At 36.1% G+C, this 24,855-nt stretch overlaps 1 pseudogene; it reads right to left on the bottom strand.

Moving 5' to 3' along the window:
• Window positions 1-391: 391 nt before the first annotated feature.
• Window positions 392-15,574, bottom strand: LOC144316565 (complement factor H-related protein 2-like; annotated as a pseudogene).
• Window positions 15,575-24,855: the final 9,281 nt, after the last annotated feature.

Raw genomic sequence — 24,855 nt, 5'->3', positions numbered from 1 at the left:
TCTTATTACCAACATAGGTATGACACATGTCTGTATGAGTTTGTGAAGTGATATGATTTTGAAGATGGAGGCAAGCATTTTTTCCCCATTTCCTTTGAAATGAAGAGACTCAGGAAGCCTCAGGTGTTATGGAGAAACCTTTGAGAAAGTTAGGAGAAGGATAAATAGAAGCAGGCACTGAAGTGATCACATATAATTTCCTGCCACAGATATTTTATAAATAGTACACATAGCATTTTGGTTCACCAAGTTTTAATGTGGTGCTTTTCTGGAGTGATTCATTTGTCTCTCAGATTATATCATCCAAATAATATTTAACATAAATTCTGACTTATGAATAAAATGAATTAAAAAGTTGAAAAAATAACTGAGAAGAATTGGATTCATAAAGAAAACTTTGGAATAAATGTGCATATTTTAATTTTAGGACTGCATTTTAACCATTGCATCATATACTAATGGGATATGTCAGTTTCCCTTCCTGAGAGTTTACTCGAAATGTTTGCAATGATGTCTTTCTACAATATCCATGTTTACATATAAATTCAATAGTATCCCCGGTTTTAGAATAAAATTTTTTCTCATGGATCCGTAATGTATGTTATGTTTTTCCATGATTTCTTCTGATATCACACATCCCTCTGAAAGTACAAAAATGAACATAAAACATTAAATAGCATACAAATATTTTCCACAGAATTTCAGACTTTCAAGTAGAATATTCTATACTGGGCTCGCACCTCATTCTCAAAACCTTTTCCAAACCAACTCACTGAAAAATCCATCATGTAGATTTAGATCATTTTAACAATTAAGGATGTAAAAATAAGGTACTGTGTTTAATGTGTAATAGTTAAATATTATAATCAGCTATCATATGAAGAGCTTCTATTAAAGGATCTTTTGTTGCTGTTATAGCTTGAACAAGGATTTTTCCAACTTTATTTCCTCATATATTAATATTTGGAAGTCAAGCATTCAACAGAACGGTTGTTTGTTAATCCATGAAAATTCTATAAATAGCAAAACATCATATTCATTATACTGATCTTCCCAATATCTATGAGAATATTAAAATATTTACCTAAGCATTTCAGTGATTCTGACCACTGTCCATTACTGCATATTATATTTCTGTTTCCCCAATGTACATACAAGGCCTGGCATTGGTACTCGACTTATGATCCTGGAGCATATACTGATAATGGGAATGAGGTAATGTCTCCTTTGGCAATCAACAGAGGGGGCCCACATTTTCTGTTAGGGTTTATTTATTTATTTATTTTTTATTTTATTTATTTTTGTGTGTGTGTGTCTGTTAGGGTTTAAAAAAACATTATTTGATTCATGAAAAGACCAAAGAAAAACACAGGTTAAAATAAAGCAATAAAAACATAGCAGAGTATTTAGTATCAAGACTTGTGATTTCTGCTGACATAAAGGATTCCCTGAAGAAACTTTAATCACTAAAATGAGAGTTACATTTTAAGCCCTTCCTTTCACCCCACGTGAAAGCATACATAAAGCATTAACAAATGCATCTGCTTTACATTATTTTGATATTAAAAAGTGCTTTTCTTAGAGAATAAATGCTGAACAGATTGAAAGCTTAGACAGCACCAAAAAGGAGAATTATAGACCAATATCCCTGATGAATTCAGATGCAAAAATTCTCAACAAGATACTAGCCAATAGGATCCAACAGTACATTAAGAAGATTATTCACCATGACCAAGTGGGATTTATCCCCAGGATGCCAGAGTGGTTCAACACATGTAAAACAATCAACGTGATAGATCACATCAACAAGAGAAAAAACAAGAACCATATGAACCTCTCAACAGAAGCAGAGAAAGCATTTGACAAAATACAGCATCCATTCCTGATCAAACCTCTTCAAATTGTAGGGATAGAGGGAACATTCCTCAGTATCTTAAAAGATATATATGAAAAGCCCACAGTGAATATCATTCTCAATGGGGAAAAACTGAGAGACTTTCCCCCAAAGATCAGGAACATGACAAGGATGTCCATTCTTACCACTGTTATTCAACATACTACTAGAAGTTCTAGCCTTAGCAATCAGACAACAAAAAGAAATAAAAGGCATTCAAATTGGCAAACTCTCCCTCTTTGCAGATGACATGATACTGTACATAGAAAACCCAAAAGACTCTACTCCAAGACTGCTAGAGCTCATACAGCATTCAACAATGTGGCAGGATATAAAATCAATGCCCAGAAATCAGTGACATTTCTATACACTAACAATGAGACTGAAGAAAGAGAAATTAAGGAGTCAATCCCATTCACAATTGTACCCAACAGCATAAGATACCTAGGAATAAACCTAACCAAAGAGGTAAAGGATCTATACCCTAAAAACTACAGAACACTTCTGTAAGAAATTGAGGAAGACAGAAAGATACGGAAAAACATTCCATGCTCATGGATTGGAAGAATTAATATTGTGACAATGTGTATGCTACCCAGGGCAATTTACATGTTCAGTGTAATCACCATCAAAATACCATGCACTTTCTTCACAGAGTTTGAACAAATAATCTTAAAATTTGTATGGAATCATAAAAGACCCCAAATAGCCAGGGGAGTGTTGAAAAAGAAAGCCAATGCCGGGGGCATCACAATGCTGTATTACAGCTGTGATTTCAAGCTGTATTACAAAGCTGTGATCATCAAGACAGTATGGTACTGGCACAAAAACAGGCACATAGATCAATGGAACAGAATAGAGAACCCAGAAATGGGCACTCAACTCTATGGCCAACTAATATTTGACAAAGCAGGAAAGACTATCCACTGGAAAAAGGACAGTGTCTTCAATAAATGGTGCTGGGAAAATTGGACATCCACATGCAGAAGAATGAAAACTAGACCACTCTCTTATGCCATACACAAAGATAAACTCAAAATGGATGAAAGATCTAAATGTGAGACAAGAATCCATCAAAATCCTAGAGGAGAACACAGGCAACACCCTTTTTGAACTTGGCCACAGCAACTTCTTGCAAGATACATCCATGAAGGCAAGGGAAACAAAAACAAAAATGAACTACTGGGGCTTAATCAGGATAAAAGGCTCTGCACAGCAAAAGAAACCGTCAACAAAACTAAAGGACAACCTACAGAATGGGAGAAGGTATTTGCAAATGACATATCAGATAAAGGGCTAGTATCCAAGATCTATAAAGAACTTATTAAACCCAACAGCAAAGAAACAAACAATCCAATCATGAAATGGGCAAAAGACATGAACAGAAATTTCAACAAAAAAGACATAGTCATGGCCAACAAGCACATGAGAAAATGCTCCGTATCACTTGCCATCAGGGAAATACAAATCAAAACCACAATGAGATACCACCTCACACCAGTGAGAATGGGGAAAATTAACAAGACAGGAAACAACAAATGTTGGAGAGGATATGGAGGGAACCCTCTTGCACTGTTGGTGGGAATATGAACTTGTACAGCCACTCTGAAAACCTCCAAGTGTGGAAGTTCCTTAAAGAGTTAAAAATAGAGCTACCCTACAACCCAGCACAATTGCACTGCTGGGTATTTACCCAAACGATACAGATGCAGTGAAATGCCGGGACACCTGCACCCCAATGTTTATATCAGCAATGTCCACGATAGCCAAACTGTGATAGGAGCCACAATGTCCTTCAACAGATGAAGAGATAAAGAAGAAGTGGTATACAATGGAATATTACTCAGCCATGGGATCCCTGAGTGGCGCAGCGGTTTAGCGCCTGCCTTTGGCCCAGGGCACGATCCTGGAGACCCGGGATCGAATCCCACGTCGGGCTCCCGGTGCATGGAGCCTGCTTCTCCCTCTGCCTTTGTCTCTGCCTCTCTCTCTCTCTGTGTGACTATCATAAATAAATAAAAATTAAAAAAAAAAAAGGAATATTACTCAGCCATAGAAAGGATGAATATCCACCATTTGCTTCGATGTGGATGGAACTGGAGTATATTATGCTGAGTAAAGTAAGTCAATTGGAGAAGGACAATCATCATATAGTTTCATTCATACAGAGAATATAAGAAATAGTGAAAGGGATTATAAGGGAAAGGAGGGGAACTGAGTGAGAAAAATTAGAGAGGGAGACAAACCATGAGAGACTCCTAACTCCGGGAAATGAACAAAGGGTTCTGAAGGGAGACATGGGAGGGGGGTTGGGGAAACTGGATGACAGGCACTGAAGAGGGCACTTGATGGGATGAGCACTAGGTGTTATACTATATGTTGGCATATTGAACTTCAATAAAAACAAAACAAAATTAAATTAAATTAAAATGCAGACCTCAAAAAAAAAAGCTTAGACAGAAATTTCCTTGTTTTTTTTTACATAACATATTGTAGTATCTATTGGATCTCTAGTCATTTTTTATTGATTTGCATTTTTATTACAAAATAAATATCTTCCCCCTTAATAAAATTCAAAGAATTACAAATTTGTATAAGGTGAAAGGGAATAGATAGCTTTCTGTCCTGGACAAGATGAGGTAGAAACATTTCTGCTTATTCCTTCTGCTAAGTATAACTAAAAATCCTGAATGTATTGTAAACACCAACATGAAAAGAGATTTCCCAGGCCTAGCAAAACAGAGACATTTCTTACAATACCCGAATTACTCCAGAGAAACCCCACAAAAGAAACCTAAGACCACACCTTTTTCCAACTTGATCAACAGAGGCCAGGTGAGGAGCCTAGACTCTACCCACACTCATAGGGAAAAAGACCCTGTTCCCCCTTCCTGTGAATCAGTAGAGGCCAACTGGGAAGCCTGGACTTGTACCCTGCATGGTAGTAATAAAAGCCTAGCAAATAAAATATTTCAACAAAATGCAGAATTTTAAAACATATTACTCAAAACATCAGCATATAATCGAAAATCATTCATCCTAGCAGGAACCAGGAAAATCTCAAAGGAGAGAGAAAATCAACAGAAGGCCACACTAAGATGGCATAGATATTGGAATTATTTGACAATGTTTTTTTTTAATTCAATGGGAATTATAGAACCAAAAATATAACAGATTTTTTTTAACCCACTGGATAGGCTTAGTAATAGATTGCAGATGCCAGAAGGATACATAAACCTGAATATAGAGCAATACAAATCACTCACTTTCAGACTCAACTGAAAACAAGCAAACAAAAAAATGGACAGAGCTACAGGGGACCTGTGGGAAGATAACAAAAAGGAGACACTCAAGAAAAGAAAGAAGAAAGGATTAGAGATGAAAAAAATATTTCAAAAAAGAATGGCCAAAAATTTCCCAAACTGGTCATAAAACATAAATGCATATACTAAAAAAGCTGGGAAATCTCCAAACAGGTTAAACCCAAAGAAAGTCATGCCAAGATACATCATAATCAAACTGCTGAAAACTATTAAGAAAAGGAAAAAAATATCAGACTAGATAGAAATTATGCAAACCAATGGAAGAGAAAGAACTCAAATATCTGTTGCATGCTCATTTGTAACCATGGAGTCAGAAAGAACTGTCAACCCTGAATTCTATATGCAGTGACACTACTCTGTAGGATTTAAGGGAGAATTGAAGACTTTCTGAGACAAACAAAAACAGAGAATTTGCTCCAGCAGACCTGTCCTTAAAGAATTTCTCAAGGAATTCTCTAAATAGAAAGGAAAAGGTAACAGAAGAATTAATACTTCGGGAAGGACAAAAAAAAAAAAAAAAAGAAAGAAAGAAAGAAAGAAAGAAAAATAGGGGTAATATAACAGACTCTCTTTTTCCTGTTTAGTAGGTTAAATTATGTTTGATGTTTGTACAAAATTACATCATTTGAAATGATTTGATATTGGAGCAAAACTACATCATATGCTAATGTATGTAGAGGAAATACTTGAGAACTTTATATTAAAAATGTAGGGAGACTCAGTGGACCTAAACAGAATCAAAGTTCCCACAGTTCACTTGATGTGGTAAAATGTCAATAGCAGGGGGAGTGATAAGCTATATATGTGCATCTTCATACTTACAGCAACATTAACAAAACTATACAAAGAGATACACTCAAAAACAATATAGATATATCAAATAAAATGATTTTAAAATGTTCCAAAAATCCACGGGGAAGGCAAGAAAACAGGAATGAGAAACAGAAGAAACACACACAAAACAAATAATAAAATGACTGACACAGCCCCTGATCTATCAATAATTACTTTAAGTGTAAATGGTTTATATACTTCAGTTAAAAAATTGAAAATGGAGACACCTGGGTGGCTCAGCGGTTGAGCATCTGCCTTCAGCTCCCGCAGTGATCCCCTGGCTGGTGATCAAGTCCCACATCGGGCTCCCTGCAGGGAGCCTGCTTCTCCCTCTGCCTATGCCTCTGCCTCTGTGTGTGTGTGTGTGTCTTTTTTTTTTTTTGTATATTTTTTATTGGAGTTCCATTTGCCAACATATAGCATAACATCCAGTACTCATCACATCAAGTGCCCCCATCAGTGCCTGTCACCCAGTCACCCCATCCGCCCACCCTTGGGTGGCCCTTTCCACTACCCCTTGCTCATTTCCCAGAGTTAGGAGTCTCTCATGTTCAGTCACCCTCACTGATATTTCCCACTCATTTTCTCTCCTTTCCCCTTTATTCCCTTTCACTATTTTTTATATTCCCTGAATGAATGAGACCATATAATGTTTGTCCTCTGATTGACTTACTTCACTCAGCATAATACCCTCCAGTTCCATCCACGTTGAAGCAAATGGTGGGTATTTCTCTGTGTGTCTCTCATGAATAAATAAATAAAATTTTTTAAAAAATATAAAATAAATTAAAAATAAATAAAAGTTGAAAATGGCAGGATGACATATAAACAAGATCCAACTGTATGGCGTCTAAAAGAAACTCACTTCAAACGTGAAAACATAGGTGAGCTCAAAGTAAACGATTGGAAAATATATATATGCCAGGCAAAAGTTGATATGAAATACTACAAGTGGCTAATATAATATCACCTTTGTTGGCTCCCTTTATTTCCTGAACTGTAAACACTAGAAGGTTCTATGACCAAATTCTCAGACTTTTTTTTTTTCTGTATACACTAATCCCTGGAATAAACTCAGCTAGTAAATTACCTTAAAATATAATCCACATGCTAAAGAAGCCCAAATTTATATCGCATTCTATGATCACACCCCAGCTGCCTATTTCATGTCTCAATATGGAATTTCATAGGGCTGTCAGGTGCACTTAAGGTAGCTTTAATACATTTATTCCTCAGGAAATAACTTAATGTCTTAATGCTTTTTAAAAAAAAAAAGATTTTATTTATTTAACAGAGCATGCACAAGCAGAAGGAGCTGCAGGCAGAGGGATAGGAAGAAGCAGGCTCCCTGGTGAGCAAAGAGACCTACACGGGGCTAAATCCAAGGCCCTGCTATCATGACCTGATGATTAGGCAGATGCTTAACCAACTGCGCCACCTAGGCTCCCCTGAGTGTCTTAAGATAGGGAATTGTCCATGATTCCAACTGTTCTTTTAATCTGGCCAAATATCTCATGAAACAAATATACTACATTACTTAGTTCAGTCTGAAAAAATTAATTTTAAGCATCATGATTTTATTTGTATTTTTTAAATATTCCATAAGAGAGAAATGGCAGCTGATGGTGACAGTGGTTCAGAGAAGACTGAGGACCAGAAGGGGAATGTGACCTCCCCAAAGTCACAGCATAAATGGTAGAGCTGGAAGAGAACTGAAGTCTGTAACTGAAGAGACCAGAGGTCTTTCTGTTAAAGTCTTGGGAAACAGACAATTTTTGCAAATTATCTTGTGGGAAAAATGCCTAAAGTCAAAAGAAGCTGGAAAGCTTCCCCAGATGGTTGATGGTTGACAGAGCCAACACTGGATGAATTATATCAAAAGATGAAGGAAGCTGAAACAGAATGGCATGAGGGAAAAAGGAAAGTAGAATCTCTGTGGCCTATCTTCAAGATCCACCACCAGAAAACCCACTATATTTTTGAGGCACAGGTGACACACTGAACTTGCAATTGGCTTCTGAAAGGGGTGGGGCGGTCTTGTTTAGGACTGAGTATTTTATCTGTGAGATCTTCTAGATAGTGTTAGGACTGAGTTCAACTGTAGGACACCCTACTGGTGTCAGATAATTCCTTGGTGGTGTGGAAAAAACAACATCATAATAGGAAGGATCCTCATACCAATTGAATAACACATTTCAGTCAGGATTACAAATAGACATCCTCAGTGGACGTAAGATAAAATCCATATATGATAACTGAAAATTTTCAGTTTTACAATTTGGTTTTGCACAATTAAAATAAAGCTAGCTTTCTCCTCTCTGTTTCCTTTCTATATACTACCCATTCCTGACAACTGATCTTGTCTAAGTAATCAAAGTGTACCACCTTTTTAAAAAAAGATATTATTTATTTATTTGAGATAGAGACAGCATGAGCAGGATGTGGAGAGAGGGAGAGGGGGAAGCAGACTCCCCACTGAGCAGGAACACTGCTAAAGGGCTTGATCCCAGGACCCCAGGATGATGATCTGAGCCAAAGGCAGATGCTTAACCAAGTGAGCCACCCAGGTGCCCCAAGCTCTTCCACCTTTTTAAAGTATTATGATAGAACCATATTTGATAGAACCATTAGATAGGTGATAGATGATGATGATGATGATGATGATGATGATGAAGATAGATAGATAGATAGATAGATAGATAATAGATAGATAGATAGATATAATATGATTGATATATGATACAACCATTCATAGAAATTTTAACTTGCTTCTTTTAATATATTGTTATATGAAATTATTAGGATTTCATACAAAATATCATGTATATCTGAGAAGCAGCACAGGATGTAATATCAAGACTTGTATGATTCTGAAGAAAGAAATAATTCATTGGTGAAATTCTAATCACATAAAGTAAGAATTGCAATATTTTGTAGCTCTTCCATTCATGCACTAGAAATATATATTTCTGCTTTCCCACATTCCAGTATAAAAATGATTTTCACAGTGACCGATGATGAGCATTGCATAGTTAGCCATCATATAAAGTTCCTGTACTCTTATACAACCTACTACAATGTCTCTTGGGACACTAATAATTTATTTTTTTCATTGTTTTTAAAAATCAACTCCTTGCAAAAATTAAAGAAACAGATTGATGGAAGGTAAAAAGAGTATATTAACTTCCTATTTCAGAAAGATGGAATAGAAGCATTTATTCATATTCCCTCTGCTAAGTATAACACAGAAGTCTGACATATTATATAAAACAAACATAAAGAAACTCAGACAATGCAGAGAAGTCAAATTTGCTGGGGATATAGAAACAAAAGGAGCAACGGAGCTGTGAATTGCTTGAGCTTCTCTTTGCTTCTTGCACATCCCAGACCTATGATGAAAGAAACTTTCAACCTAGAATCATGAAATTTACACCAAAAAAAGCCCCCAAAGAATCTGCTCTCTTTCTAAGCAAAATACAAGAAAAACAGCCTACAAAGACAAACACTTTTTTTTTCAATAACCTAACATATCCTTAAAAAAAAAACATGATAGAAACACTTCAGAATGCCTATCCATCAGCAAAGGCCAGGGACACCTGAGTGGCTCAGCAGTTGAATGTCTACCTTCAGCTCAGGGCTTGATCCCGGGATCTGGGATTTAGTTCCACATTGGCCTCCTTGCAGGGAACCTTCTTCTCCTGCCTATGTCTCTATGAATCTCTCTCTCTGTCTCTCATGAATAAAGAAATAAAAATCCTTTTTTAAAAAAATCAGCAAAAGCTAAATGGATAACTTAGATTTCCAACCTGCCTTACCAAATGCAGGTGCTCCTTGCCCTTCCCATGATGTCAGCAAAGGCTGACTGCTTATGCTATACTTATGTCCACAGTTGCAGCAATAAGTACCTCTCCTCCCATGGTATCAGTGGAAGCCAAGTACATAGTTGGAAATACACCTTGCTTGGTAATAAGGTGGTGTCAATCCCATCTAGGGAGGTGTCAGCAAAGACAAGGGATAGGCCTTCTACTCCTGCCCAGCACTAATAATTCATTGGCTCCTTTATCTGCAAGAGTTGTGTCAGTGGAGGCTTGATAAAATAGAAGGTTTAAATAAAACTCCTATTCTCATTACATTATACCCCAGCGGTCCAGGATACAATTGGGAATTATTCATCGGATCACAGTTTTTTTCTCAAAGGAGAAAAGAAAATGAACAGATGCTAACTCTAAGATCACTCAGACTGTGAAATTCTCCTTGACATGGAATTTAAAGAACCTAAAAAGAATTATAAATTGAAAAATATAGATAAAAAAGATAACATTTTAAAAAAACCCTCATTGGGAAGAGTTCAGTAATAAATTGGAGATGATGAAAGAATGAATCACTGATATTGAAGATAGATGAATGGAAATGACCTAATCTAAAAATAGAATGAAAACACACAAAATTAACATACTGCAGGGACTTGTGGGAAAATAATATGATTGGCATTCCATAAAGGGGGAAAGGTATAGAGCTAAAAAAAAAATACTTAAAGAAATGTGGTCAGGAATTTCCCCCAAATGCATGTAACATATAAATCTACATATTCAGAAAACTGTGCAAGCTCCATACAAGAAAAATCCATATCAAGACACATGATTATCATCAAATTGCTGAAGATTAAAGAGAAAGAAAAAAGATCCTAAACATAGTTAGAGAAATATAATGCAGAACCAATAGGCAAACAATGATTCAAATGGGAGATTACTCATCCAAAAATAAAGAAGCCAGGACAAGTGGCACAATATTTTTAAAAGTGGTAGAACAAAAGAACTACTAACCTCAAATTCAAGAAGAAAAGAAAATATAACAAAGAGAGAATTAGTGGATTTGAAGGTAGGTCAAAAGAGCAGTAAGAAAAAAGAATGAAGAAAAATGAGAACTAAATGAAGAAAAATTAATAGGTGAGACCTTCCCAAATTTGATAAACGATATTATCCACACATCCAAGAGTCTCAACAAACTTCAAGGAGAATAAACTCAGACTCACATTAGAATCAAAGTATCAAATCCAAAGATAAAGAGGTAATCTTGAAAGCAGCAAAAGAGAAGGAGTGCAGTGCATATGAGTGGTCCTAAATAACATCACTAGTCAATTTCTCCTTAGAAACCATGGAAGCTAGGAGGCAGTCATAAGAGGAGGGGAAAAAGCTATCAAACAACAATTTTATATCCAGTAGTAATGTCCTTCAAGATTGAAGGAGAAATTAAGACATTCCCCAATAAACAAAAGCTGAGAGAAATTGTTACAACTAGACATGACCTATAATAAATGCTGAAGGCTGAATTTTAAAGACATTAGACAGTAACTTGAAGCTAAATGAAAACATAGAGGACAATAGTAAAGGTCCTTACATGTACCATTAGGTAATTATTGGTAATAAAGGGAAATATAAAAGCCATTATTATTGTGTTTATGTTTTTAAATTATTTTTCTTATATGATTTACAAGGCAAATGCATGAAATAATAATTATAAATCTATGTTAAGGGGAACACAATAGACAAAGACATATTGTGTGACAATAACATATAAAGGGGAAGGAATGAAGATGTATGGGAGCAGATTTTTAGATACTGCTGAAGCTTAGCTGGTAACTAATTCAAACTAGGTAATTGTAAATTCAAGATGTGATTTATAAGATGCAATTTGTAATCCCCAGAGAAACTACTAAAATAAATCACTAAAAAATGAGAAAAGAATCAGATTGGTTCACTACAAAAAAAATCCAAAAAAAAAAAAAAATCCAGCAAACATTTTTTAAAAGGGCATTAATGGAAAACTGAGGACAAAAAAGATATGAAACGTTCAGAAAATAATTTAAATGGCAGCAGTAAGACATTTATTATCAGTACTCACTTTAAGTGAAGCAGAATTTGGAGAAAGAATTTTAAAAATGGGACTCATTTATGTACTGTCTACAAGAGACTTGCTTTATTTTTTCCCTAGCTTTATTGAGATGTAACTGACAAATAATATTGCATAAGTTTAAGGCATCCAACATGATGAGTGGATACTTGTGTATATTGTGAAATAATAACCACAAAATCTTAGTTAACATATACATTACCTTACATAATTACCCATGTGTGTGTATGTATGTGCACATGTGGTGAGAATATTTATGATCTGCTCTTCAGCAACTTCCAATATTGTATACAGGAGAGTGTTGTTAACTAGAGTCACCAAGCTATACGTTAGATTCCCAGAACTGACTCATCCCATAACTGGAAATTGATTCTTCCTACTGGCCCTCCTCTCTTCTTTTCTTGGTCACTCCAGATTCATTTTCAAAATAGTGATCATAATGATCTTGTTTTAAACTCATTTTGTGCCATTTTCCTGCTTACAATCTCCCAGAGGTTTCTAATTGCATATAGACTAAAAATCCAAAATATGCATTATGGCCTATAACTTCTAAATTAATTAATTTAGCACTCTGCCCCATCATGGGTTTGCTACATTGGCCTCCTCATTTTGCTTCAGTACATCCAAACCTTTTGATGACTTCAGGTGATTTATCTAACCCCTCTCCAGATGCCATCCTTATGGTTGGCAAAGATTCGAAAACTATGTCATGTGAAATATGCCCTTCCTCTGGCCACTTTTATCAATATTGCCTTTTATAATGTGCATGATTAATAATCTTTAGTTTTCTATTTTCTTCTTTTTAAAATTATTGTTATTTTTACTGTCAGTTTTCCAACTTGACACTATAGTCTATGAATAAAGAGATACTGACTCTTGTAGACCATTGATCTCCAACATCTGTGGTACTGCCTCACATATAGAAGTTCACAATAAATATTGATTAGATGAATTAATAATGAGTGGGAAAATACAGAGAGCTAGAATAGACACTTAGAGGCTGTGACTGTGCTTTAGGAATCTTATTATTCCCAAGACCCTTATTCATATCCAGCAACTGCTTTGTTTCCATTAAAAGTATGAGAAACTCCAACTCAACTTCAGTTCCAATATATTCCTATTTTCAACATGGTTTTTTATGAAGGAGTTTTCCAAGTTCTAAATTATACCCTGGAAACCTAAATTTTAGAAGTACAAAGTTCTAACAATGTGGAAATTAGCAATGTGTTTGTTCTAGTCTTTAAATGATAGAAATTTAGCATTTGCCAAAAAAGATAAATGTCATGTAGCTATGTTTCCTAGCAATAATATCTTGCAAATGTGGTATTTTAACTATTACACTATGTAAAATTTAATTTATCCTCATGTTGTGTCAACTAATTTCATATGATTTCATTATAAACATTAAATTTGTGTTACTAAAACATGCAAGTATCTTTCAAAGATGTTCATTGTGTTCTTGACTAGTGTTTTTCTAATACTTCCTACATTTAATTCCTGTAAGCAAACAAAATTATTTTCTAGTGATTATCCAGAGACTTCCATATCTACTCAGACACAATCAGAGCCCTAAACCTAAAAGGGGGATAATCACAACAGCAATACTGCATATCTTTCATGCTGCTATGTCTTTATAAAATAAAAAAGAATACAGGATCCCAACAACAGTATTTTACTTACCCATCTGATTGCATTTAGGAGGGGTGAACCAGCCACTCTGCACATGTGATAGCGCTCTGATTATGTAGCAGGCTGTAGCCCGTATGACAGACAATTTGTATAGTATCACCTTCCTGGTGTATCTGTCCTGAAGATGCCAAATGACCATTCTCCACCCAAGGGAAAAAGCACTGCCCTAAAAACCCAAAACTAATTAAATCTTGCAATGAAAGAGTCTTATATTTTGCAAGCTTCAAAAGAGAAATCAAGCACAAAAATTCATTTCTTAAAAATTAGTTCACACAAGTTAAAAAGAAAAAATATGTAAACACCATTAATCACCATGTGTGTATATAAAACTTTTAATTGATGAAATTCCTCTAGATATCAGTAAAGTTAGTTTTTATTTCTCATTTGATTGTTAAATTGCTTTTTGAAGGATGAGATGACTTTTATCTCCTTTGTCTTTTTTACTTTTACCTTTCATGACACTGTCTTCTTCACTTCTCTACTTTTTCTCTGTACTCACTGAGAGGGTAAGACAGATATAATTTTTTAAAACAAAGATAGGATCAATAAAAAACACAAAATTGAGGAAATTAGCTTAAAAACCCTTCTTGAATATTCAAAGAAACAGCACATTTTGAATCAGATATTATACATACAAATAAACTCTCTCTTTTAAAAGACTTTTTTTATGTTTTTATTTGACAGAGAGAGAGAGAGCACAAGCAGGGGGAGCAGTAGGCAGAGGGAGAGGGAGAAACAGGCTCCCCTTGAGCTAGAGTACAATGTGGGGGCTTGATCCCAGGACCCCAAGATCATGACCTAAGCTGAAGGCTGAGGGTTAACCAACTGAGCCACCCAGGTGCCCCACAAATAAACTCTCTTAAGAAAATCTACATTCATACAATTACCAAATGAATGTGTTTAAATTAAATAGTAGCAGTTAATATTATTGACCATTAGTATTTAAAATGAAAAGATCTAGATATTCCACAAAAGTTTATACTTGTTTTTTTTTTTTTTTTTCTGATTTAATTTCCACAGTTTCTTACAAAAGAGGAATGATGGGCAGCCCAGGTGTCTCAGCGGTTTAGCGCCACCTTCAGTCCAGGGCGTGATCCTGGAGTCCTGGGATCGAGTCCCACGTCGGACTCCCTGCATGGAGCCTGCTTCTCCCTCTGCCTGTGTCTCTGCCTCTCTCTCTCTCTCTCTGTATCTCATGTATAAATAAATAAAATATTAAAAAAAAAAAAGAGGAATGACTGTCTTGCCTTTGCTGGCTCCTCCAGCCCCCAGTTCTATGATGATTTAGATGTGATCCACCCCACACACACATTTGCCCCATATCCCCTTCATCCCCATCTTCCCCAATGAACGCACTGAATAATTCATCCAAAAAAGGACCAGGTGCTGATAATTTGAGTCCAAAGTGATTGTGAAGGAGATGCAAAGCTGTGATCACAGAAGTAGTAAAAATGTTTTCCCTTAGCAACTGGGAAGTTTTGTTTATATTTGTCTTCATCATATATGCGTCCATGTTTTATTTCTGGAAAATCACAAGTTCTCCCTTAAGGAAAAAAAATAGTGTCACATATGAATAATTTTATTTTAGTAATCACATTGATTAATTTATTATTCTACTTAAATTAATTGTTCCACTTGTATTTGTGATTCAAGAACTGGGACAATCTATAACTAAGAGTACAAAGGTATTCAAGGCGTTTGTGATGTTTAAGTTCTTCAGAAGTATTTCCAAGGTTAAAATCACACAGAAAAATGTAAACACTGAGAAAAGAATAAAAGTGGTTCCATCCAGTAGGCTTCTCATATCTAAAAACTTTGCTTTGGATGGGATGGTCAGACTATTAATAGTTTTCCATTCACTTCCTGGGTTTCTTCCTCCTCTGTCTTCTGCAGACCTACCCTCAGAAATCTTAGCCCTTTCCATCCTTCTACTCTAGGCAACACATTACATAGGACATATGAACACATATGAAACTATAACTGTAAAGTTGGTGGCTTAAATATCAGAAATATATTTTCTTGTAATTCTTGAGGCTAGAAGTCAGAGGTCAGGAGTCAGTAGGAATGAATGGTTTCTTCAGTGGCATCTCTCCCTGGCTTGTGGATGGCCTCTTCTACGTGGGTCTTCACATCATCTTCCATTTATGTGTCTGTGGCCTAATTTCCTCCTCTTATAGGGATACCAGTTTTATTGGGCTAGGATCCATCCAAATGACCTTGTTTTAATTTTATTTCTTCTCTAAAGACCCTATCTTTGTTTACAGTTGCACTGTTAGGTCCTGGGAGTTAGGATTTCAGCATTTGAATTTTGCAGGAACACAATTCAACCTACACTGCTAAACATACAAAGTTGTATTCTATATACAACACAGTGTGCTTCTGACAAAGGAGTTCATTTCTCCTTTGAGAAACATTGGTGCAACCCAAAGTCACAGGGCATTCATCTCAAAGGCTGCTTCCAGAGATTACTGAGGGAGGACAGTTTCAAACTTGATGGGATGCTTTGTTGTATTGCTGTTATTGTTCCTAGTAAAGGGAATTCCCCAGGTATAGTCTTTTTTTTTTTTTAGATTTTATTTATTTATTTATGAGAGACATACACACACAAGGGGAGAGAGAGAGAGAAAGAAAGAGAGAGAGAGAGTGGCAGAGACACAGGCAGAGGGAGGAGAAACAGGCTCCATGCAGGGAACTCGACATGGGACTTGATCCCAGGACTCCAAGATCACACCCTAAGCCAAAGGCAGATGCTCAACTGCTGAGCCACCCAGGCATCCCCCGCCCGCCCCCCCCCCCAGATATAGTCTTAAAGAGCATATAAAATTCTGTGTGTGGCAACTTACTAAAATAAGTTTTAGTAAATTCAGGAGTAAAGCATAGTGATTTATATTCTGTTCAAAAATAGTGCAGTGAAGTATCTTAAAGCACATTAGAGATTAAGTTTATAATACTTTGGAAATGAGAGTTTTTGATTTTAAAAGTACTAACCTTTGAAATGATATCATAATGAAAAATTTATAAAGACATCAAGGAAGGAGAAAAATGTAATTGTATAAATAAAAACCTTAAAGATTTTACACATGCAGCAAAAGACTATTAGAACTAGTACACAACATAAATTGCTCTCTAAAGTTTAAAAATCTATCAATTGTATTTGTTATGTCATAAGATATAATTACTAATATACAAGGACTGAATTCAGAGATATAATCTAGAAAATATATTACTTGAAAAGTGAAAACAAATCAGTGAGCAATGTGCTACAATTAATGCTCTGAAAATTATTTATTCAATATTTACCAGTGGACTCAGAAATGTAAATTAAAGTTTATTGTCTCGATGCTAATTTTGTTGAAATATTAAATTGGTCATAATTTCTTTTAACGGCTTTATTTTTGTTAAAGATTTATTTATTTATTTGAGAGAGAGCAAGTAGAGGGAGGGGCGGATGGAGAGGAGCAGACTTCTCCTTGAACCCAGAGCCACACACAGGGTTCAATCCCAGGACCCTGAGATCATAACCTGAGCTGAAACCAAGAGCCAGAGGCTCAACCAACTGAGCCATCCAGGTGCCCCTTGTAATAGCTTATAATTAAAATACAGTAAACTGAATGTATTTGAAATGTCTGATTTAATAAGTTTCTTTGTGTGAGTAAATTGGGATAGCAGTTTTCACCAAATAAAATATCAATTACTTTATATAACTAAACTACTAGCTAGGACAAATACATATTCTGAACTCTAAAGATAGATATTTTTATGTAAGGGATATGTATATACACATATACTTTTAAAAATTAAATATCTGGGAATCCCTGGGTGGCTCAGTGGTTTAGCGCATGCCTTTGGTCCAGGGCATGATCCTGGGGTCCCGGGATTGAGTCTCACATCAGGCTCCCTGCATGGAGCCTGCTTCTCCCTCTGCCTGTGTCTCTGCCTCTCTCTCTCTGTGTCTCTCATGAATAAATAAATAAAATCTTTAAAAAAAAAGAAGAAAGAACTTAAAAAAAAAAAGGAAAACACTTAAAAACAAAGAGTTGGTAAAATATTGTAGTTAAGGCAAGAAAAGAGAAAAAATACTGGAAATTTTAACTTGAAATATAAACAAATCATAATGAAAAAAAAAACCTCTAGTTCTATATACTATTTTCCCTCAGTCCTGGAGTTTCCCAGTGCCACTTATTCAGTAAACTTGCTCTTCCCTTGTTCTTCCTACAGTTCTTCTGAGGGAGGGGCCTGCTGCACTGATTCTCAGGTGTCTGTGCCTGGGCAGAGATATCCCGCCCTTGGCCAGGTGGCCTGGCTCAGTGTGAGCTGTTTATCCTCTGAGACCTTTGTTCCCTAGAGGCCCCACCTCTCCTAGGTGAAAAGTGAAAAGAAGAAAAAAAATTTTAAATGGCAGGAGCCAGATCTCCAGCTCCGGAGCCAAGAGCTCCCCACAAGTACCAAACCACAGTCTCCCAGTCCACACTGGCCTAGATGCTCCTGGGGCAGGCATGGGTGCACTGATCTGCACAAATTGAAGGGCACTCAGTGGCAAGAGTCCCTTGCCTCCCAGAGTCTGCCTCATCTGAATGGAATGGAGGATGGCCTCCTCCATCCATTGCCAGGCTCTAGCATAAAGGGAGCTCCAGTGCTGCCCTGCGAAACTGGCCAGCTTCTCCCAATTGCCCTGAAGGGTTGTGGTGTTCCAGGCCTTTACCAATATCCCACCAGGGTTTGTGGTGAGCTTTCTCCTGGGCGCCCCTGTTATTATTGTGTCTCCAGGAATATTGAGGCTTAGTTGCCCCTCCTGTGACTCTGCCCTATTCCCCTGCTGAGCACCTCTCAGCCAGGGAAGGCTCAGGCATGGGTTTTTTAAAGTTCCCACTTGTCCAGGGCTCAGATTTCATGCCCTGACTTTCCATGGCTTCCACTGCTCAGCTTTTGGGCCGGCTTGTCACAGCTCCACTTTTGCCTGGCTTGTCATAGCTCCCCTCTCCCACCTTTTTTTTCTTTGCCTTCCTACCTTGTCAGAAGTGATCAATTTTCTCTCTGTAGTGTTCCAACTGTTCTCTCTTTACATCTCAGGTTGAATTTGTAGATATTCAGGATGTTTTGAAAGTTATCTAGATAAGTTTGTGGGACCAGATGAATTGAGGACCTCTACTCTTCTGCCATCTTGCCTCCTCCCCAAAAATTGATCAGCTCAGATGATGTTGAATTCATTAAGGCAAAAGAAAAAAGGCATGAAAATTGTAAGAAAAAAACCATAATTATGTAATTTAAAAATTTTTAAAGTATTCCACAAAAAAAGCTATTAGAAAAAAAAAGCTATTAGAACTAATGCACAAAAAAATTTCTTTATATTAGAAACAAAAAATGGAAAATGGTTTTTTTTTAAGACACCATCTTTTTTTTAAGATTTTATTTATTTATTTGAGAGAGAGAGCACAAGCAGGGGAAGACAGAGAGGGAGAAGCAGACTCCCCACTGAGCGGGGAACCTGATGCAACTGGATCCTAGAACCCCAGGATCCTGACCCGAGCTAAAGGCAGATGCTTGACCAACTGAGCCACCAGGTGTCCCAAGGCACCATCATTTATAAATATTAAAAAACTTAAACTATTAAGGCATAAATTCAAGAAAATATCTGTAAGCTCTCTATACTGAAAATTTCAAAACATTACTGAGAAAAAAACTTAAGAGACCAAAAAAGGAAAAATGATGTTTATGGATTAAAAGACTTTACACCATTAAGATGTCTATTCCACCCATTTAATTTGTGCTTTGGACAGGACCCAAGTAAACTCTCTTACTCGACCAAAAAATAATTGACAATGTTATTCAAAAATAATGTGGAAATGGACAATTAAATATTGAAAAAGAAGAACAAATTTGAATCTTATGATACCAGATTACTAGATATACAATACAAATATTGTTTATCACAGTGTATTAGTGTCTACACTGATGAGAGAAAAATTGATCAGTGGAAAAAAGGGAGCCCATAAATACACCCATACACAGATCATTTGTTCTATGCACCAACACAATTCAATGGAGAAAGAAAGTTTTTCCCTAGAAATGGTGGGCTAACAACTGGATTTTAGTATAGTAAACAAAATTTTAAATTGGCCTTTTCTTATACCAACTAAATCAATTAAATTTGGATCATAGAACTAAATATAAACCTCTAAAAGAAAGAATTGTGTTATACCTTCAGTCATTCATGATAGACCCATATTTATTTACTAGAATTCAAGTTAGTTTTCAGGAATAATTTAAATTTCCAATCCAAACAAAAAATCATCATGAAAAGGAAAATAAAAAGTCATAGATTGAGAGAAGACATTTGCAATACATATATTGGACAAGAGACTCATATGTATTCTATATATAGCAGTTTCATAAACCAAGAGTAAAAATAAGCAACTCAATTTAAAAATTGCAAAAATCACCTCACAAACCTAGACACAATGTGTTCAATATCACTATCGCCAGTGAAACTCAAAAGAGAAATCTCACATTAAATATCACTCCACTCAGAGAATAGCCAGTAATTAAAACAGTATGGTACCGGCCTAAAAATAGACAGTTCAATCAAATAGACTAGAAAACCCAGAAATAAATCCAAAATTATATGGCCAATTAATCTTCAACAAAGGAGGAAGACACAATGGGAAAAAAAACAGTCTTTTCAACAAGTGGTGTTGGGAAAACTGGAGAGCTACATGCAAAAGAATAAAACTGGACCATTCTCTTTCACCATTCATAAAAATAAACTCAAAATGGATTAAAGACCTAAATGTGAGGCCTAAAACCATAGAGTACAGGGAGTAAATCCTCTGACAGCTACAGGAATATTTTTCTAGATGGATCCTGAGGCAAAGATGTAAAAGCAAAAATAAACTATTTGCACTATATCAAAATAAAAAGCTTCTGCACAGCAAAGGAAATCATCAACAAAATTAAAAGGCAACCTACTGAATGGAAGAAGATATTAGCAAATGAGATATTTGATACATGGTTAGTATCCGAAATATATGAAGAATTTATAAAACTCAACACTCAAAAAACAAACAATCCAATTAAAAATGGACAGAAACATGAACAAACATTTCTCCAAAGAAGATGTTTAGATGGCCACCAGACACATGAAAAGATATTTATCATAACTCATCCTCAGGGAAATGCAAATCAAAGCTGCAATGAGATATCACCACACACCTGTCAGAGTGGATAAATCAAAAACACAAGCAACAACGGCTGGTGAGGATATGGGAAAAAAAAGAAACACTCTTGGACTATTGGTGGGAATACAAACTGATATAATCACTCTGAAAAAGAGGATGGAGCTTTCTTTAAAAACTGGAAATAGAACTATCCTACACTCCAGTAATCACACTACTGGGTATTTGCTCTATTATGTTAATAGAGTGAATTCCACTTTTACGCATGAAAGTAAAACATTCTTCAAAGCAAATTGTTTTAGAAGCTTGTATACATTATTTGATATCATTAAATTAAATTAAACAGTTAATTATCCAAAGTGGAAAATTTTTCTTATTTTTATGTTTTTTCAAATAAAGCTTTTTATGGAATAATTTTAGGTTTCAAGAAAAACTGCAAAGATCATTTAGATGAAGTCTTTGAAAAGTTAATGGAAAAATAAATGAAGAAACAATGATTAGATTTATTACATAAACATTGAATAAACATAATTTTTGTAAAGTTAGCATGCTTTCAACACATTTTTAGTTTCTTTGTATTAACAGATGTGGCTTAAGTAGAAAATAGATGGCTGTCTTTTACAGAGATAGGATTTTTAAGTAGATTGTAATTACCCAGTGTTTCATTCAAACATAAAATATTACACTGAACAAAAAAAAATATATTACACTGAACAATTTATACATTTCAAATTGGATTAAATTGCTCAATCTTGGCAGGATGAGCAATCTTGTTTGATTGAACAAAAGATCAAATAAAATTTAATTAGTATAATCAAACAATTAATTAAGGACTCATAACCTCTGTTTCTGAGAGAAGCCAAACTCCTCATTAAAGCATTTCTAACTACATTTTTTTCTTGAAAATAGTGTTCAGGAGGAAATTCAGCTATGGCTGTGGTAATAAAGTTGGTCAGAAATCAACAACAGAATAGATTTTATACTAGACAGAGAACCAAATATTATCCTTAATTAATTCAAATGTTGTCCTGATGGAAGCATTTCTCTCTTTGGAACAAAAATTTCCAGACCAACAAAGTATAAGGCCCCAGGTTTAGGAAAAAAATTTTTTTGCTAATGGATCAGAAGGAGTAATGAGTCATGTCATTCCCATTTCCACCCCTTGATTCTTGAACCTGCTAACCCTGGACTAGAGAAAGTCAGAAACAATGCTGTGTGGATTTCCATGATAGTGATAAGTTCACAGATGGTTGTTTTGGCAGAAGCATTGTGTCTAGTGAAGACATATTCACAACCCAGATGATCTATTCCAATAAGAATAAATGGAAGTGTCCAATGTAATCACCCTGCCAGCAGATAGCTGGATAATCACCCCAGAGACTGTGCCACGCCAAGAAATCAAATCGGTCTCTGTTGCTAGCAGAATGGGTATTCAACAGTGTCTGTAGCCAGGTAGTCTTGGTGACTGGGAAGTCCGTGTTTCTGACCCATGCATAACTCCATTCCTGTCACCATAGCCCCTTTGTACATAAGTCCAGTGGGAAATGATAGGAGGGGCTGGGGAAAGAGTATGACTGGTATCCACCAAACGGATCACCCTTTCCACCTGATTTTTTAAATCTAAATATGATGATTCAGATGTGTCCTGAGCATTCACAAAGGACATAAATATCCTCACCTTTTTAGCTCATTCAGAAACATCTATTCACATACCTCTTCCTTTGACCTCACAACAAATTATCCAATCATGTTCCTTCTAAGTCCTGGCTCATTCAGTGAAACCATTGGGTATAGCCCATGAATCAGTATACAACTGCATGTCTGGTCATTTCTCCTTCCAAGCAAAATTAACACCCACATGCACTGCCCAGAGTACTGCCCCAGAGTGTTTTTCTTCACCACTGTCATTCAGGGATGTCCCAGAACAGAGCAGTATTTTCACATCTCTCCACTTTCAGGCAGTGCCTGCATATCATGGAAAACAAGGCTAAGATTCCCCTTCCTTCTACCAACTGGTCATAATGTACTCATCACACGGTCATAGATGCAGGCTAGAAAAGGTAATGTAACAGGGGTGGGAATTATGGTTCTTCATATAATTTACTTGTGCCTTCAGGGCCTGAACAGGCCCAAGTTCATATATGCCAGTAGTGATGGACTACTACTGTGCATGCCCAATTTTATGACTTGGTGGTTCAGACACACCAGCTCATGATTAGTAGTTCAAGTCACATTGTAAGTTGGTGGTCCATGGTCAAGTGTTCAGATTCTATGAAGATCCAGTGGCAAGCCAAAAAGAGTTTCTCAAAAAAAAAGACAATATTTATTTATAGAAGATGACAGAACTTTGCCTTGAAATCCAAAAGGTTTGCACTGTGACTCACTATAAAAGCCTGTAAAAGACTCCAAACAGCATCCATATCTACCAGTGATATTTCAAGTACCAGGGATAGGTCATAAGGCCCAAGTGGCAGAGCATCTTGCACAGATCATGTCTCTGTGAGCCAGATCATTTTGATTGAAATGTCCATCACAGTAACTGTCTCCACTTATTTTGGCCATTAATTCCAGCCACATGACCTCTGCACACTGGATCCAATTATAGCCATCGCATTTAAGTTTCCCAATTAAGTGTCAGTAATTCCCACCGTAATTTTTCAACCTACAGAGATGGGTAGTCACAGAGCTCTTAAAAGATGCTGGGACTTTCACTCACAAATTTGTTTCTCATAGTTGTGGTGAAAATGGTGCCCTCCAGACCTTCCAAAGGCAGGTAAGCAGGTCTTAATTGCTAAAACCATTCTAATATTCCAATTTCTCTAAGCCTTTGGATCTCTTCCTTTAAAATGTATAGAGGCAGTCCTGGCATATTTAGGCTTTATTTAGGGTAGGCTACCCTGTGATCAATGTTTCAGCCAACCAACCCCTAAACTGCAACACTAAATCCAGAATCTCTGCTTAGTGGCCCCATATCAATATATTTGGCTGGATTCCACTTTATGTTTATCTCACCTTTATCATACATTCATTAGTGCTGTTAAAACTATCAGAATTGAGAAAGAATGCCAGAAATCTTAGAACAGCAACCCAGAAAACTCATCCTGAAGATTTTCTTCCTTTAGAATCACTCTCATTACCAAAATCTGTATTCATCAAGGTTCTCATGAGGAATAGAACCAATACCCCAAAGTATCACACACACACACACACAAACACACACACACACACACACACACACAGAGTGACAGAGATAGGCAGGAGGATAGACAGACAGAGAGAGGTAATTTTAATGAATTAGCTCACATGATTGTGAGGCTGGCAAGTCTGAAATCTGCAGGGCAGGTGGCAGACTGGAAATCCAGGAACGGCATAGGGTACAATCTTGATATTGAAGGCGGTCTGGAGGCAGAGTTCCTTCTTCCTTGAAGGCTTTATCTTTTTTCTTAAAGGCTTCAATGTATTGTATGAAGTACACCCACTTTCTTTAAAGTCTGGGCTTCAGAGCACCTGGGTGGCTCAGTGGTTGAAAGTCTGCCTTCGGCTCAGGTCATGATCCCAGGGTCTCCCTCTGCCTATGTCTCTACCTCTAAATAAATAAATAAATAAATAAATAAATTTTAAAAAATAAATGCACATGATGGTTTTTCAATGAATGGGTTTAGAAAAGTTTTGAGAATGAATCTCTGGACTGGTGTAGAAGATTCTACTTGAAAGTCTGAAATTCTGTGGCAAAAATTTATATAAAACAGAATGATTCATATTTTTTCTTTTTTAACTTTCAGATCATATGTAATGAAGAAATCATGGAAAACATAACATCCAGTTAAGATGGAAGTATGAGAGAAAAGTTATTCTAAAACAGAGGATAGTGATGAATTTATGTGGAATATTTCAAATGACCTTTCCCTGATTATTCCCCAACATTTTACTGTTTAAGATTAGCTCTTTGTTTCTATCGGCCAACTTCTGTTAGTCATGTTTTAATCTTATATATAATATCTTTGTGACTTATTCTTCAGTTTCCAAGAGTACC

This window comes from Canis aureus, chromosome 6, assembly GCF_053574225.1.
Source record: "Canis aureus isolate CA01 chromosome 6, VMU_Caureus_v.1.0, whole genome shotgun sequence".
Lineage (NCBI taxonomy): Eukaryota > Metazoa > Chordata > Mammalia > Carnivora > Canidae > Canis > Canis aureus.
This window is presented reverse-complemented; position numbering and strand designations above follow the sequence as displayed.